General features: G+C 36.8%; 1 protein-coding gene and 1 long non-coding RNA gene across 2 annotated transcripts in view; both read left to right on the forward strand.

Annotated features, from left to right (window-relative positions):
* Positions 1-15,821, forward strand: part of LOC126590373 (uncharacterized) — a 43,312-nt gene that overhangs the window by 19,319 nt on the left and 8,172 nt on the right. The gene's annotated exons all lie outside the window — the stretch shown is intronic.
* LOC126590609 (uncharacterized) lies at positions 4,894-5,616 on the forward strand. Its single transcript, XR_007612104.1, has 3 exons — positions 4,894-4,912; positions 5,026-5,075; positions 5,526-5,616. It is a non-coding gene; the product is annotated as an uncharacterized LOC126590609 (long non-coding RNA).

Raw genomic sequence — 15,821 nt, forward strand, 5'->3', positions numbered from 1 at the left:
CTTTGCAATCCAGACTTAATGAACGCCATCTATTGATGTAGTCGACGACGGGTTCCTCCTTCCACTGTTTCGTACTGGTCAGCTCCAGCATGCTTACGGTGCGGCGCGTGTTGTAGAAGCGGTTGAGGAATTCCTTTTCTAGCTGATCCCAACTGTTGATAGACTCGGGCTCGAGGTCGGTGTACCAGTCAAAGGCGTTGCTTTTTAGCGAGCGCACGAACTGCTTGACGAGGTAGTCTCCATCTGTTCCAGCATTGCTGCAGGTTTCAATGAAGTAGGTGACATGTTGCTTCGGGTTCCCCTTTCCATCGAACTGCATAAACTTTGGTGGTTGATAACCCCTCGGCATCTTCAAAACGTCAATCTTCTTGGAGTAGGGCTTTGAGTATAGTACGGAATCATGTGAGCTTTCTTCATACTGCGCCTTGATGGTGTTGGCGATCATCTCCTGCAGCTGCTGGATAGAGAGAGACCCCATGAGCGTCGCCGCTTGGTCTAGCTTCAGCGTCTCTTCGACGTTCTCCACTGGAGGTTCCTCATCCTCGTCGTTTTCCTTCTTTACTGGATTATCCCCTTGCCTGGCTTTCTCATCGGGCTTTGCATCTAGTTGGTTAACGAGTGCTGCGATTTGCAGGTCTTTGTCATCCACAGTCCTTGTGAGTTTTGCGATTGTTTCATTCATCTGAGCCAGCTGCTCCTCAATTGAAGTCGCTTCAGTAACCATGACTTGCATAGCTATGCCGCTGCTTGAGTCGGCATCAGAAAGTAAGGATTCAGAGTACTTCCTCTGGCTTTCCTCTCTTGGTGCCCTGAGCGAGGCCAGGGTGATCATTGATTTGTGCCTCGGGTGCTCTTGTGCCTTCGGCGGAGTTGATGCAGGGGCGGAAGAGGCGGCATAAAGAGATTTTGCCTTGCTTCGAGTTATGATGCCTGAAGTGACGCCTCCTGCCGTGATGACGCTCTTGTTTTTTGCATCAACAACGAGGACAACTTGGGCCTTCTTTGACGCCATTTGTGCTTGTTGCGGATTCAAGGATAGAGATGAGAGGTAGAGACTGTCCCACCGAGCGTGCCAAATTTGTAAACACGGGAATTCCTGCGATAAACGAGACAAGAACACGTGTACAAAATAATATTTGTATTAATGATTTAGGGGTTACAATGTCTTCTACAAATTTATCCTCTGATTCTATCTTTGAAACGTGTGGATGTAGTGTTGTTGATCCCAGGGCCGTCGAGGCTTGATCTTGGACGAACAGTTGATGAATGATGAACACCTTCTTCAAGGGGCCGTCGGGGTTTGATCTTGAATTAGTGGAAGTTCTTCAAGGGGGCGTTAGGGCTTGATCTTGAAGGAGGATTTCACGAAGAACCAAGAGGGTTTTCTTGATCCTTCGGGATTTGCTTGAGAGCTTCAGAGTTTCGAGGCTTCAAGGCTTTGGTGTGGTGTGAATTCTCTTCCAATTTGGGAGTAGAGAAAGTGTATGTCAAAATCCTCCTTTGATTCTTTGATGGAGGAGCCTATTTATAGGCTTTGGGAATGAATCACCATCATCCATTTGTTTTGGTGGATGTTGTAGGTGAATTTTGGGTGGATGTTGTAAGTGAAACTTGGGTGGATGTTATAGGTGAAGTGAATGAAGGTTGTAATTTTAATACAATGGTCAACATTTATTACACTAAAATTTCAATGTTTACAAATGTAATCTTAATGCAATGGCTAACATTTATGCCACCGAAATTTCAATGTCTACAGTGATATGAACTTATGTTGTGTGTTTAAATGCAGACAGGGAAGTTTGTGTCGGATAATGTTGTAGATCAGACAGAGCAGGTATTGTTGATGCTCTCGTGTGTTGGCTTTACTTCATACTTGTGTGGGTAATTTGGATTTGAGATGGTCATATGTTAATCGGTTTTGTTATTTTATTTTTACGCTTTTGGTTGGTGAAATGTCCTTGATTTTTAACTGGTTTGTTGTCAAAGCTATAACCTTCGAAACTGATAACCTTTGCTATAAGTTAGACGTAAAGTGACAGTCGATGGAAATCGGTACTTTTTGAGATTTTGGCCGTTGCAGGATCTTAAATTATCGAGAATGATGTTTTGTATCTTTGCAAAAATGATGATGACACTAATCCAAGTGTTGAAGAGATTACTAAATAAGGGTTAATGTTACTGCAATTAGATGTTTACTATAGAACTTAAATTATATCTCTTTAAGATACCTAATCCAATTCGCCAATTAGTAATCTCCGACACTATATGTTGGAACAAATATGTTTTTATTTAAATATTTAAATATATTTATGTTTTGTTTTATTACCAATATTAAATACATAACGTTTTGTATTATTATCATTATTCTATACATAACAACCAATTGATTTTGGCTTTTCAATGAGATAAGGAGTTACAGCTTTTTAAGTTTGAAACATGCCATTGACTTTTCTGAATAGAGATGAAAATTCTGACATGATACACAATAAAACCGTTTTATTTGACTTACGTTTTGATTTTGTCCTGCTTTCAATTCTCTCAAACCTTCAACGTCTCTTTATTCTAAATGTATATATAGTAGTTCCTGGAATCATTGGAGATATACGAAAAATATATATATTTTCTGAATCATAGTTTTGGCAAGCAACATATTGAGAGAGTGTGAGTTCGAAGGTTCTTCCGGTGTGCAAGGAAGAATCTTATTAGAAGAAGGTTCTGGGCTGTTTTATCTTGGGGACGACGTGGTTTTTGTGAACTGCTTGCACACTTTGGGCAGAGCCGTGAAACGTCTTAAAGAGAGCGACTTAGTCCGCGACTCATCTCAAGAATCATTCACCATTCAAGGCTTCTAGAATTTTCGGGTAACTTCGTTCCTTTCTATTCCCATTTTCAACACTATATCATACAGTAGAGTAATCTTGCAAATCTTCATCAAGGAGAAGTTGAATTTGTTAACATAATTGTTGGTTTTTAGAGTTGTCATCTTTGCAAAAGTGTATAGTTGATAGCATTGCTGTGTGACTACTTTTCAAAGATTTGGGCTAACAAAACGATTGCAGGTTCTGAAAAATATTGGGGAAATACTGAAAGCAAGCGGGGCCAGCTATTCCTCTGTGGTTGAAACCAAGAAAGAAAATATCGATAATATCGGCAAAATATCGCCGATATTATCGTTTTTTTGGAAGTCTGATATTTTTTTAACTATTCAAATGATTTTCGTCAAAATACCGCGATATTATCAATAATATTTAAAATATCACAATATTTTCAAAATTATCGATAATATCGCAACATAATACTAAAAAATACTTAAATATGTTGAGAAAACCCAACACATACTTCACTTGATCATAGCCCAAAGGCCGTATAAGCTATGCTTTTCTCAGCAGGGGAATGTGGGTTTTATAGGACAAATTGCTTGCTCACTGCCCTCGCATGGGCGATGTGGGACTCGCCAAATGGGAGAGAAAATCAGAATTTCGGCCGAAAATTTACACCAAACGGCCATAACTTTGTCAAAACTCAACGAAATCAAGCAAGACAAAAACGAAAGTTGTAGCCCTCGAAGAGACGAAGAGAATGGTACCTCACACGACGTCTGAATCGTCGTGGGTTGGCCGGAAAATGCCTCGAAAGTCACTGAGGTCGCCCGAAACTGGGTAAGATTCAAATCAGTATAACTTTTTCAATACTCAACGAAATTGAGTGAAACAAAAAGGAAAGTTGTACTACTCGACGAGAAGAAGAGATTGATACCTTGCACGCCGGCCAAATCGCCGTGGTTTGGCCGGAAATTTCCTCGAAAGCCACTGAGGTCGCCGGAAACTGGGTAAGATTCAAATGAGTATAACGTTTTCAATACGCAACGAAATTGAGTGAAAAAAGGAAAGTTGTAGCCCTCGAAGAGACGAAGAGAATGGTACCTCACACGACATCTGACTCATTGTGGTTTGGCCGGAAATTGCCTCGAAGCCACTGAGGTCGCCGGAAACTGGGTAAGATTCAAATGAGTATAACTTTTTCAATACGCAACGAAATTGAGTGAAACAAAAAGGAAAGTTGTAGCCCTCGAAGAGACGAAGAGAATGGTACCTCACACGATGTCTGACTCGTTGTGGTTTGGCCGGAAATTTCCTCGAAAGCCACTGAGGTAGCCGGAAACTGGGTAAGATTCAAATGAGTATAACTTTTTCAATACTCAACGAAATTGAGTGAAACAACAAGGAAAGTTGTACTACTCGACGAGATGAAGAGATTGATACCTTGCACGCCGGCCAAAATTCAATTGACACACTCCTGGCTTCCAAAATTCAATTCTTTTACTTTATATAAACTTGAAAAAACATAATCGGCATCCAAATTAAAGTTTAGTCTTATTCAATGTATTGATTTTCAATCGTTAATTGATATACTATAATTTGAAACTTCAACGCCTAGACGCATGCTTATGTTTAAGAAATTTAAAGTGTCAAATTCGGCACATTATTCTTCATCATTTTATTCACTTCCTTTTTTTTTTTTAATATCCTAAATAAAACCTCTAAATATTGTACTAATTAATTATATATAAATGATTATGGTGTGTTTAAACTTCTTTCATTAATTACTACATATTTTCTACACTCACAATGTTTGCCAGCTCTCTATATAATCAACTTAAATCAGTTAAATCCATCATGCAATGCATTTCCTTCTAATTTTTTATGATAAACTAATAGATAATTGACTAAATAAACATCCAACAAAGTTTTATTAAAAATTTCCAAGTTTTTCTTACAATTTCCGTGGTTTCCATGTAATTTTTATCGATATCGATATTATCCAGATATTTCCATCGATATTTCTGTGTTTTCGGACTACCGATATTTCCGATATTACCGATATTTTCTTCCTTGGTTGAAACGACTATTCTGTACGGTTTTTATTATTTTTATTTTTATTTTTTTTTAATTTTAATCTTTGCACAATCTTGATTGGAGACTTTAGTGTTGGAGGGGAAATTAATTGTCTCTTATTTCCATACAGGTTGGCTGATTGGAATGACTTCAAGAAAGTCAATGAAATCTATGCTAAATGTGAGTTTTATTGAGAGATAAATTTGACATTTGAGATTGAATTCTTAATTACACTGTTTGTTTTCTATCTGTCCAGAACTGTGAGTATCGATGGGACTTCCACGTAGATAGAATGGAGCTGACTTTAGCTCTTCAATGTTCGGTTTATTTGAGCTAATCTCATTTAGCACAATTTGACTCTCAAATTACCTGTTAAAGTTTGTAGAAACAGATTTGGCTCTGCTTAATTTTTTGTACAAATTGCTTGAAGCGTGATGAGTGGTTGGATCTTGTTCTCTTCCTGAAGGGGATGTCAATTACCTTCAACTCTGCTCCTTCCTTGAACACACAATCCTTTATTTTGTTCAACTGGTCCATGACTCTTTTGATTCAACAAGTTATGTGCAACACTGGTGACAACCATTTACTTGTTCATTTAACTTGACTTATGTTATATGCTTTGTGTTGTAGATTTTCCATCTCCAGCCCCAGCACGTTCAATATTTCAGATAGCGGCGCTGCCATTGGATGCCAAGATTGAAACTGGGTGCATTGCGGCACTGTAACCTCCTAATATACAGCTTCTTCTCAGCAACTTAGATAATAATGTAAGAGGTGACATCTTTGTGTTGGGTTTCACATTTTAATTTCCTCCCTGGCCTCCTGCTCGTTGATGTTATTGTAACATCGTTTTTGTATCTAAAAACTAAGGATCTAGACCAGCAACGTTATTGAAATGGAACCTTCCCTCTTTTTCCTTATGGAGTTGAGTAATTATATTTGTGTTTATATTTCACTTTATGATACCATTCCTTCCTTTCCGTTGTAATTATATTTGTGTTTATATTTCACTTTGTGTTTATATTTTGTTAGAGGAATGTGAAGGGCTCTTTCTCAGATTTTTAATCCGGACAATACTCAAAGAAACAAGAAGACAATTGAAATTTGAAAGAGCCAAATTGATAGCACAGAAGTTGGATTGATGCTGTTTCTAGAGGAGAAATCAGGGAGGGGAAGACGAAACCAGCGTTGAAAAGCCGCTACAATGGTGCGTCGTTTTAGGAGGATGGCAATTCCTCTAGTTTGAGGAACATAGATGCTTGACATTGTCCACCATTCAATGATGTAGTTGCCTCACTAAAAACCTTGCTTGGAAAACCCGATAGGAAAATGTAAGCAAAGAGAAAAAGAGTGGAACATTCTTCAGGATCATGATATTGTGTTAGACGTGTTCAATGTTGCCTCGTTAAAACCTTACTAGGTAAAATCTAGTGGACAAGAACCTAATCGAAGGAAAAAAGAGTAGAATGTGCATATGTCCCTTATTTTGAAAGTTGTTGAATGCTCAAAACAAAATTTTTCTCCTCATATTGGTTTGTCATTTTAATTTTCAGATAAACATTTAAGTAATTTTGGTTTATCACAACTCATGATTGCAGGGTCTCTATAATTCAAATTCCAGTGGGTTAGTTACACTTGGCTTTGGTACCCAAGATTTAAATGATGAGGTCTACGAGCAACGCCACGAGATGAGGGTATTGGTAAAAAATAACTATAATCAAATCAGCATTTACTCATCTCTGGGAAGGTTCTTTGCTTTCACATTTTGAAGTAAAAATTTAATTGAAGTTCGTATAACTTCTTCTGCAGGCAACTTCGTCAGAGGGGATCCTGTTACTCACTAACCTTGGCCTAGAGATTCTGTCTGCTGCTTTTGATCAGGTTTCCTCCCCACGTAAGCCTCACTATGCACTAATTGGTATGCTGTTGGCAATTGTGGCTGTACTTGCTTGCATCTGGGAGCTCGTTCACAATGGTATAAAGGAAAGAGTTGTATTGAGGAGGAGGGGAAAGTTAAGGTTCTTTTATTATCCACCTCCAAATAACATGCTTTTTGGTACATTCCCTGAAACTTTTGGATTAGGTCTTGCCATTGTTCAATGCATTTGCTCGGCAGTGCAGTATTATTACCTCTGTCGGCATGCTACTAATCCTATAAAACTGTCCCCTGTGCCTGTTGTATTCTTTGCCGTTGATGACACCCTTAAGAATGGTGCTTAACCAAAGACAGAGACTAGATTTGAGTGAACACAAAAATGATTCTCAAGGAATAAGATCGACCAGCGGATGGTTTTCTTATCAGGGAAGCATGCCTTGAAGTTGTCACCTTTAACGTACAACGAAAGCTCATATATAGCTTCTTTGTAGAAATAGAACCCTGTTCAATAGATTATCAGGTTCTTTTATGTTTAGCAGAAGGCTTTGAATTCTACAATTGTCCAATCACATCCTAGTCCTACAAAATGAGATGATTGCCATGGAGATTTTATGAAATACAAGTAATTTACTATAGTCTAGTGGTATTCATCTTTGCTTGTTAGTGGCAAGTCTTAGGTTTGACTCATGAATAGTGAGTTTGATGCCAATTTATTATGCCGGCCCATTGTTTGGCTTAGCCTAAATCCCCCATCCATTTAATGTAAAGTATGTATATAAAAAAAATAAAATGACCCTGTATGTGTAATATATAGAACTATTCTTCTTCCCGAAATTTAGGAAATTCATAAATCAGTTGTCTTACTGATAGTTCTACATTTGTTTCCCACTCTAGTAAGTAAATGAAGTCACAAATAAATACATGATATTGGGGTATTTCACATCTCTTGAGCAATAAAGTATGTGCTTAAAATCGTCAATAAAGTCATTATGTATGTCATCCAATGCTGAAGGCTTCAGCACCGATACCAATTCTTCTCTACCCATTTTTGTAGGCTTAAGATCCTGACGGTGTTATAACAGAAACAATATCATTTAAAGTTTCGTTTAGCCTTTAGGGCTTACAGGTTAGCCTTTAGAGTTGATATTAGAAAGAACATAGTTTTGGACCTGATCACAACACAGCATGGAAAATATAAGCATAGTATCCAAACTCCTCCTATACACTCATCTAGGAAGTACTGAATCTTACTGTCAACTATTTTAGATATCACAATCTAATGCCTCTTCTTTGTCCAAATCGATTTTAATGTTCTATGATAGCATATCTCAGCATCTGAGATTATGCGCAAAAGATTAGTTCACACTTTATCAAATTATTTGCTGCATAAATTTGTAGGTTAAATTTAAGAGATATCAAAGCTGCAACATTGAAGAATCACTATACTTATAATTATGTATACGAAAAAATTTCTCTACTGTAAATCTAAATGTGTCAATAATGCAAAAATCTTAACAAATATAGTTCGCTGGGTCATCTACTCACTGTTACTGTGTAATCTCTTGCATAGGTGCCAGGGCCGGTCCAGAGATTTTTGAGGCCCGGGGCGACGCCCAAAAAAGTGCCCTAACTTCATATAAGAAAATTATTTATTTTCACACGTAAGACATTGATAAAATTTTACTTAGAAAAACACTTCAAACTCAATAATTTAGAAACACAAAAAGACTAATTTATTTTGTATTGAGAGAAGAAAACCAAACAACTCTAGGCTTATAAGTAGATAGATGATGAGTTTTGTTTTCTATTTGAACTTTGAAAGTGTTTTTGTATAAATCATGAGGTGTTTTTTCTTATTTACTAACCTTGTCAATATGGGACTAAAAAAATAATGATGTTTTTGAGTCTTTAATTGATATGTATTAGTAATGAATGGGCATTAAATTAAATATTTTGATAACACGTTATATAATTTACAAATTTGCGCTAAAAATTTGGTCTACGTATTACTCATTGTTGAAGATTAGACTTGAATTGAAACAAATATTTAAAAATAACAACCCACATAGCTACTAGCTAGTAACTAAAAATAAATTAACAACCATAAAAAAAATTGTAAAAATTGAAAAAAATAAACATGCACATAGCGTTTCGAACTTAGGATCTCTTGTTAATTTTAAACAACAAAAACCATTGCTTTTAATTAAACTTCTTGATCCTTTAACCAAATTTTATAAATTTATACTCTTATGAAAAGAAATTTGTAAAAATTAGAAAGTAAATAAGCACATGTGGTGTTTTGAACTCAAGACCTCTCATTATTTTCAAATGACCAAACCACCTCTTCTACTTAAATTTCTGTGTCATTGAACCAAGTTTTATAAATTTATACTCTTATGAAAACATATATAAATATACCACCCTAATAATTTTGGTGCCCCCAATATTTTTGGGCCCTGGACGGTTGCCCTACTTGCATTGGGCCTGGGCCGGCCCTGATAGGTGCTCCAGAACTTTCAGTATAAGCAGGTTATTATGGACATGAAATTGCAGGGTATGATATCCGATTCAATGTTTAGATATGTAATTTTGTGTGGTCGTTTACTTGTTTTCAGAGCAGGTTCAATCCTTCGGGATTTAATCTGCTTCGGCTGTTATCAATTTGTCTTCTGAAGCCATGCCGGAATTGAACCACCAGAGTCGGGCCGCGCTAGAGCCATTCCACACCGCTGTTTGTCAGTCATTGAACTCGCACCCTCGACATTGCATTCCTCGCCACCCTGCAATCACAACTCCGCTGCTTGAATCGATTCTGTCGCTGTCCATTGCCGTCTGCACCATGACCCGCTGACTCCGCTGTTGCACTTGTTGTACCCGCATCCCCGCTGCTGCATCTGACTGACCCAACCCACCTGCTGCTGCATCTGACTGACCCAACCCACTTGCTGCAACCCTGCCCTCTTGCAGGATCACCCGCTCCTGGATTTCATCGTTGCTGCTTGACTCACGTTCTGGAAGAAAAACCCCAGAAAATATTGGAAAAGAAAAACAGAAGGATAAAAAAAGAAAAAGAAAGGAAAAAAAAACATTTGACGTTCGTTTAGAAAGGCCCACACCGTGTGGATTTCTACTTGCTGATCTGAGGCCCATATGAGCAAGGAGAAAATTTGCTGTTTGTTTTTTTGTGTTTGGGCTTTTTGAGGCCCACACAGATATCATGGAAATAACCTGTTGTTGGAGCTTGTTGTTGCGACGATTACTCGAGTACTTGAATTGGTGACCACTCGAGTCACGTTGTGTGCTGGTGAACTGAAGTTTGTTTGATTGAAAGTTCGCACTAGCATTGGAATTGGAATCTTGCACTTGCATCACTTGGAATACTTTTGCTCGTTTGTCTTGTCCGCCTAATGGAGCTTGTCTTTTCTTGTCCGCCTAACACAAACAGAACTTGCATCCGCATCTGCTTATTGGCAAACTCATAACGTGTACTGTCATGAGTTTGACAAGGGGTGTTGGAAAATTAGTTATTATTTTATTATTGTTTATGATTTTCTTGTGGGCCAAGGATATTAGAGTTTCTTGCCCGTTAAGGATTAGGGTTTTGCTTTAGTTTTCACTATATATAGTAGTGATTATATTAGGGCTGGTTTGGTATTGTTGTTCTTTGAAAAAAAAATTGTTTCTGCTGTGTTATGAGAATAAGCAGATGTGAAATAAAGTAGTTGAGTGTTTGGTAAAACTTTTTTGTAAAAGTGCTTTTGGAAAAAGAAAAAAAGCAGTATTATAGTGTTTGATAAACTTTTATGTAAAACAGTTGTGACTGTATGAAATGACAAAAAAAGGTATAATACTATATTATTATTATGATATTTTATTTAATATTACTATTTTTATGTGAGGATTTTGTGTGGCCGTTAGGCCCACACCCTATTTCCCTTCTCCCCATGTCTTCCCTTCCCTCTACACTCCCGAACTTTCTCGAAAACTCTCAGCTCTCTCTCTCTCTCTCTCTCTCTCTCTCTCTCTCTTTGCACTCTCTCCTCCACCAAGACAACCCCACACACAAACCTTCGATCTTATACCATCTCACCACCAGATTATCATCATCTCCACCCCTATGAAATTAACCCCAAGTTTGGGTTATGGGTATCGTGTTTTGGGTGATGGGGATAAGAAAATATGAGAACTCAAATCCCTAAGTTCTCCAGCAAGAATCAGGACAAAATCAGTTAGCCACCCACTCCCTCTCTCATCCTTCTCTCTCTCCCCTATCTAGAATTCTAGAGTTATCCTTTTTGCCTTTTTTTTCATCTGTTTTTCTCCACTCTGAGGACCACATCGTCCAAAAGTTCCTTCTCATCTACCTTAAAATCATCGACAAGATCGACTTTCCGGTTCTCATCTACCTCAAGATCATCGACAAGATTGACTTTCTGATTTATGAGATTGAGATTTCTACCCTTTTTTCCCCTAATTATATAACTTCCACTACCACTAGTTTCCCAATTTCATCTCCTCTACCATCCATGGTGTCTGCAAGCTCTCACAAACCACACATCTCCTCTGCCATCCACTACTTTCCCCATTACTTTCCGATCCACCTTCCTCTTTGAGTTGCAGAAGGAGCTTGCTATGAAGATCTGTTATGTGAAATTGTGCATCTTGGATCGAGCAATTGATGGTTTTTGATAGCGGGGTTTTGGATTTGTTTCTTTGGTCTGCGTTGTGACGACAAGTTGAAAAATACTCCAATGGGATTTCGATTTCAAATTTTGAAATCCAACGAAATAAGAATATCAACTATGAAGATTCGATCTTCAACCCAGCAAGAAGGAGAAACGGAGGAGGGTATTTTTGAGATTGAGAAAGTTTCATTAAATTCTACTGTTCACCCTCCTCCTTGAAAAAAAAGCTGGTTTTGAGAAGCAACATTTTGCTGCTTCTGCTTTTTGCCACTTTTCAGCTTAAAATGATCGTGATTTTGAACATAAGCAGGGTTACCAAACACAAATTTTACTCCAACTTTTTTTCATCCCTGCTTTTAAAATAATTTAAGCAATACCAAACCTTACCTTAGTTTATTTTATCAAGTTGGTCACGATGTAGCCTCTTAGACCATCTCCAACCCTTGGCCTAAAACCTAAAAATTTTAGCCCAGAAACAGTTTTTCTGCTCCAACCATTCTGGCCTAAAATTTTAGCCCTAAATTATTAAAGAATGGATTTTGGCTAATTTTTTTTCTTAAAGTAACTTTTTTAAAAGAAAAAAAAAATGTAGATTGTCCTAATTTAATTTTATGAACATTTTAACCTAATAATATTTAGATTCTGACAAATACTGAAAAATTATTAACCGACACCATGAAACTCGTTAAACACTATGAAAAAAAATATGAAACACATAAAAGATTTTTGTTTAATTACTATAGCAGTTAGATTTAAATTTTGACCGTTAAATTTTTGCTTTTACCCGTTGAATTTTATCAAATTAGATCTTAACCGTTGGATTCAATGAATTTATAAATATCAAACTAAATAAAATATACATATATGGTGAGTCAGCCCCACTAATCTTGGGCTAAATCTGGTTTTGTTTTAGGTTTTAGGTTTTAGGGTTTTGTAGCCGTTCCGGCATTCTTCTCTATTAATAATACTCTTATTATTTTGTAGTCTTGTTTGTTCCGCATTCTGATATTCAACTTTTTTTTCTTCTTAGGTCCAAGTTTTGATTCGTCATCCCAAGGTAACTTACTTTGGGCTATATAACATATAGGGAAATTTTATTTGAAGCCACCGAACCTTTTTTTACACCCAACTTAAATTTTAAATGTGAAGTTTCTTTTTTTCCTTATTGCATAATTACCATAAAGTACAAGTTAAAATTAACTATAAAACTAAAATTTATCAATAAAGCCATGTACACCTTATATTACTATCACACAATCTTTCTCTTATGTTCTATTTTGCCTAAAATCCTAGGATCCTCTTAAATAAAATAAGCTATTTTCAGTTTGTGCAAGTTTTGTTTTTCAATTAATTCTACATTAACTCCATTTGTAAGATTTGAAGGCATAAACTCACTAGAATCTAGACAAAATAAAAGTGGAAGACTAGACGATCATAGGTAAAATGTTTCTTTTTTCTTCGCGCGCGCGTTCGTGTCTCTCTTGGTTCAGCTTGACAGGCAAAGTTTATATGCTTTCGTTGGAGTTGTAATAATATTTTTTGGTTATGTATGTGAAATTGTAGAATTGGTGATTTTATTGATATATCTTTGTACAACGAATACAATGATTTATACAAACAGCTGGAAACTATTCTAGGTAAAAGAATCCTAATTGGGGATTATGTTCAGAGTGGGAATGTGATAGATTCAGTTCCTGAACCTTTTATATACTGTGATTTGGTCAGTTGTGTTGCTCTTTAATCTCTGAACTTTAAAACCCTGCGGGTTGGGGTAAGGTGCTGCTAGCCAACTTGACTGTAGGCCTTGTGTTGTTGTAATTGTACCAGTAATATATTTATAGGTTTCTTCTGTTTAATGCTTTATAAAATTTCTTAACTTTACAAACCCTAGCTGTCTCACTCCCATTTCATTTCAGATCTCAAACACTTCTTCCGTCCGCTGCTTCCTCAGTTTCTCTCTCTCCCTTTCCCTCTCCTTCCTCTCTTCCTCCAAATCACTTTCTCTCTAGTCTTCTCATGTCCTCCTCACGGATTCCTTCTTCCAAATCATGATTTTCCCTCGTCCCTTTCGAGACCCGACGAAAAGAGGAACTGTTAGAGCTTGCGATGATCATGGCGATTTTGCTGCAGCAAAGGTTGTGGGTTTTATTTATTTGTCAGTTCATGGGTTTTTAATTTTATGATCATGGCGATTTTATGGTTACCCATTTGAAATTTATGTAATTTAAGGTGAAAAAGTTTGTATTTTTCTTTGAATATGTTTCGGAATTTTCTAGATCTATTGTGGACTTGACTATGAATTTGAATGTGGGCACTGGGCATGCGATATTGGAGTCCAATTATGACATTTAGACGAACCTATTTGCTTCTTTTTTTTTTGTTTCGATCTGCATCTTAATTTGTTGAATTATTTCATGATTTTGTAAATTTTAAATTTTTAGAATTTTGAATCCTGGCGATGTACTTGAAGAATATAGGCCTAATCGGATAAATGGTCCCCGTGGTCATAAGGTATTCGGATGATAGCCCTTCTGGTAAAAAAATTCGAATTTAAACCCCTGTGGTCTAAGTCTGTTAGGATTTATGCCCTTCTGTTAAATAATGCTGACGTGGCTGCCAAATGTCTGCCACGTGGCAAAAATAATAATTTTTAATTTTAATTTTTTTTAAAAACCTCAATTTTTACAAAAAAAAAAAAAAAAAAAAAACCCAGATCTGCAGAAGAAGAACAAGCTCCCACCCCGCCAGACTTCTTCTCCTTCTTCTTCTTCTTCTTCTTCTTCTTCCCGCCGGAGACCAGCTCCCCCCCGCCAGAGCCCTCTCCCCGTGCGACCCTCCTCCCTCTCCTTCTTCCTTCTTCTTCTTCTTCCCACCGGAGACCAGCTCCCCCCCTCGCCGGTCTCCCTACGTGACTCTCCTCCCTCTCCCTCTTCCTTCTTCTTCTTCTTCCCGCTGGAGACCAGCTTCCCCCCTCGTTGGTCTCCCCGCGCGACCCTCCTCTCTCTCCCTCTTCCTTCTTCTTCTTCTTCTTCTTGCAGATCTGGGTTTTTTTTTTTTTTTTTTTTGTAAAAATTCAGGTTTTTTTTTTGAAAAATTAAAAATTATTATTTTTGCCACGTGGCAAACATATGGTTCTTCCTCTGTGTAGTCTTAAAAAGGGAATTAAATTCTTTTGCGTCTCTTATTTTGTTTATGATGGAATAGTTGTATGATTTGTACTTTTGGAGAAGAAAAAATTGGGAAGAGGCTAGAAAAGTCTTAACTAAAGGATTAGAGATTTTGTGATGAAGAGGAGGTAATGGAAGACGATTCTGGGCGGAGCAGGCTCCATTGATATATGAGAACTGGGAGATTTATTCCTTCCATTTACATCATTAAAAAAAAAATCCGAAAAAAATTGAAACCAAACCGGAAAAAATTGAAACCGAAAAAAACCGAACCCAGCCCTACTTGCCACTTAGTACTACGGCCTAGTGATATTTCTCTTCACTTGTAAGTGAGAGGTCTTAGGTTTGATTCTCGCCAAATGTGATTTTGAACCACAATATTGCTATCCCATTGTGAGGCCAAACCCACCCCCTCCCCCTTAGTGTAGATAGTATCGATTGTTCAAAAAAAAAAGGATTGTTTCTGCTTGTTATTGTCCACATGGACAGTTCAACAGTTTTAAATTCTGATAAATTTGTGTTTGATGCTAAGAGTGGTGTGTTCTTGCAAAGAGACAGAAGATTGAAAGAAAATATGACAGATATGTCAAGGAAGGTAAAAACTTCAGAGGAGAGAACACATGCTTTGAGTTTTATTTTTTATTTTTTGAATGAGTGTAAAGATAATTTTACATATTGATTGGGTTTGTGAGTGTAGTTTAGGTAGTAAATTTAGGTTTAAAGAGATATTGCTAGTTTAATTAAAAATAATATGGGTGTAGAGAGTAAGTTGGGTGTAAAAAGATGTTATGTGGGTTTAAATAAAATTTCCCTAACATATAAGGAAAACTAATGAAAAGGGTTTGAAATATTTTAGTTTTAATAAAAAACCATGTTATAAGTTTTGTTTAATGATTCGTACAAGGCCCATATTAAAGTAGTCCAACTAAAATTGACTTAACTATAATAAATTATGATTTGTCAATTTTACTCCTAACTATTTTAGGTTGATTCCAGATTTTCGTCGTTAATGGAGTTCATCGTTGTTTTGCAGACCTTCTTCTTTTTCTTTGAAACAAAAATATAGATCCTCATGTTATTTAATTTATATTTTGTTTTATTTTGTTGAAATGTGATCGTCAATATTATTTATAGTGTATTTGAGGTATTGTTTTTCAATTTTTCATCGTCAATGGAGTTCATCGTTTGTTTCTCCAGA

This window comes from Malus sylvestris, chromosome 11 (assembly GCF_916048215.2).
Source record: "Malus sylvestris chromosome 11, drMalSylv7.2, whole genome shotgun sequence".
In the NCBI taxonomy this organism is placed as follows: domain Eukaryota; kingdom Viridiplantae; phylum Streptophyta; class Magnoliopsida; order Rosales; family Rosaceae; genus Malus; species Malus sylvestris.